Below are 2,698 nucleotides of genomic sequence, written 5' to 3' on the forward strand. Positions count from 1 at the left end.
CATACCTTGGTAGAGAACAAAAAAAAGACCTAGTCTGAAACAGAAAAAAAGAGGACTTAAGATGCAAAAGGGCTTGAGAGGTAACCAATCCATGGAGCAGGGGGCATCAGTGACAAACCCTGAAACACAGGTAGGCAGGTGTGGCAGGGCACTGTTTGTGCCTGCCACTTTAAGAGCCTGAAGCTAGCAGCTGGCAGGTGCCTAATGAGGGCAGCCATTTTGGATCTAGGGCTGCCTATATAAACAGGGCAGTTTTGCTGCTGGAAGGCAGGCAATAATATGGCCTGGCTGCAGGGCTGTTGGTATCAGCTGGAGGTAAGGGAGGGGATGGTCAGGAGGCTCCTGGTCCTGGGCATGACCTAAAACTGCACCCTGCTGGGAGTGGGTGGCCTGGTGGGACTCTCAGTGGTGCGGGAGCCCCCAGGAAATGCCAGGCCAGTTACCGCCGCAGCGAAAGGTGGGTTGGGGAGCCTTAACCCCTAGCACCCATGACTGGGTGGGTTACTCTTTGTAGGGTCTACAAGGTGGACCCCAGCGAGAGAGAGAGTTGGGCCATAGACTCTTAACCTGTCTCGACATCCCCAGACTGGTCCAAGCTGGTGCCAGGACCGGAAGGGTCGAAGGGCCAGGGGCCCACTGCAAGGGACACCCAGAGTTGAGAGCTTGAGGTTCTGACTGGCCTGGAGGTGGGCCAGGGCTAGTGTAGCTGAAGATCCCGGGGGACCACAGCCATAAGGGGGAAGCAGCTCAGGGAGCTATGCAGCTGGGAATGAAGGCAGACTAGGCCACCTGAATGGAGGGATCTAAGTGGGGTCCAACTAGTAGGATTCTGGGGCCCAGTGCAGGGCTGGTGACATGGATAACATCTGGATGCCATCTGCGAGGCTTGAGCTGCAGTGCAGGGGAGGAACGAAGCCGCAAATAGTGCCCCCTGGTATCGGGGCAAGAAGTGGGCAGCCTCCCCCTTAAAGCAACATCAATTAATTAATTAACAACAAGGCATGGCAGGTGAGAAGGTGAGTGATTAGCCCAGAAACAGGTGGGCAGGCCACAGGAAAAGCGGCCCTGAGAAGGTCCCCCGTTACAGCAGGCTTGAGCTTGACCTAAAGTTCAGGTCTGAAGCCTGCTGCTGAACACAAAGATAAGCAAATTGACAGAACCAATCTCCCCCAATTATGATGGCTTTCTTAAAATGGGGTTAGGAGCCCAGTGGCGGGGGGGGGGGTTGTCCAGCATTCTTACATCTGTCATCCAATAATGTACTTAAATATTTCAGCTCATTTTCTGACCAGCAAACTGTTCATCCAATTGCCTGTTATAACTGTGACATTGGTCACCTCAGTCAACAGGACAGTTCTGCATAGCTCACTCCCAAACTTCAAGATGGATGACCGAAGCTTCTGATGCAAACCAACAAGATGAGGGGTTGTTAGCAGAGCAGTTAAAGTATCTTGCTGCTACTCCAGTGGCATGATTTGGAGCCCTGTTCCAGACTTGAGCCAAAGACCATCACCATCTATCCTACTGTATGTGAATACCTAATCATTCCAGCACGGGAGTCAAAGCTGGTCTTATGTGATACTTGCCACCTTACTGCTGATTATAGAAACTGGCATGTCTTAAGTGCATTGGTCAATGAGCTGCCGAGACTCAGGACAGACCTTTGATTCAGAGGCAAACATCCTTGGGAACAAAAATCAAGTTATACAAACCATCATAGCAAGAATACATCTTATTTGGACAAACACTTGTGACTATTTCATCAGCATTTGCACTGCCCCAGACAAAGCACCCAGCAGAAGGAAGTAGGAGTAGTAGAGAAATAGCTGTTATATTTATTAGTTGAGCAAAACATTTACAAATCTTTAACTTTAAGACAGATAAAAGTCTGCCGATTCACCTAGGCTAGGACAGCTTCAAGGATGTTCCAGCATCATGGTAAACATGACATATTTAGACTTGCAGATAAATTGATATGGCACCCTCTGATCATTTGATCTAACATCTCATGCCAAACAGGAATGATCCTACTGATATTCCTTCCCAAAGCTCGTATAACCTTTGCTTGGCTCTCTCCGAGTCATAGGGTCATGCTGAGTAACACAGAATAACTCAGTCTTCCATGTAGTTTCTGCTATTGACACAGCTGGGCAGAATTCCAAGTGTGCAAAACCTAAACCTGGCCTCTTCCTCCCATCTGCTCCAGGGGCCCTAGCTGCAGGCTTTTCACCACATCACTAACATGCCTCACCCCTACTTGACTTGCAGAGACCAAGTCTAGAAGTGGGAAGGAATTTAGCTTTGAGAATCATTCAGTCTTGGCTTCTCCGCAGTGGCTGCCAACAAAGGTGCTAGTTAAATGCCTCTTCTAGGGGCTTGAACTAGAAATGGACTAAACCCCAAATTCAAGCAGATAGCTGAAGGGCAGCAACATCTGTTCCTTACTGACCAGGGGCAAATTTGAATAGGAAACAAAGGCAGAATTGCTCCGATTCTCTTTATTCATCCACTCATCCAGCCACCCTTGTTATAACCTTTTTCTTACTTTCCTAAAATCTCTGAGGCAGGTAAGAGCTGTGCTGTTTATTCAAGATCAGAATGGCTCTTCTGCTTTTTAGAGAACACACATTTTGGCAATGCTAGGTAAACAACTGGTTCCTCAAAAGACCAGAGTGGTTATGAATCTCATTAATTGGTA

General features: G+C 48.4%; 1 long non-coding RNA gene across 1 annotated transcript; it reads left to right on the forward strand.

Annotated features, from left to right (window-relative positions):
• Positions 1–242: 242 nt before the first annotated feature.
• LOC132251139 (uncharacterized) lies at positions 243–1,962 on the forward strand. Its single transcript, XR_009462992.1, has 2 exons — positions 243–315; positions 1,277–1,962. It is a non-coding gene; the product is annotated as an uncharacterized LOC132251139 (long non-coding RNA).
• The last annotated feature ends 736 nt before the right edge of the window (positions 1,963–2,698 follow it).

This window comes from Alligator mississippiensis, chromosome 6, assembly GCF_030867095.1.
Source record: "Alligator mississippiensis isolate rAllMis1 chromosome 6, rAllMis1, whole genome shotgun sequence".
Classification (NCBI taxonomy): Eukaryota; Metazoa; Chordata; order Crocodylia; family Alligatoridae; genus Alligator; species Alligator mississippiensis.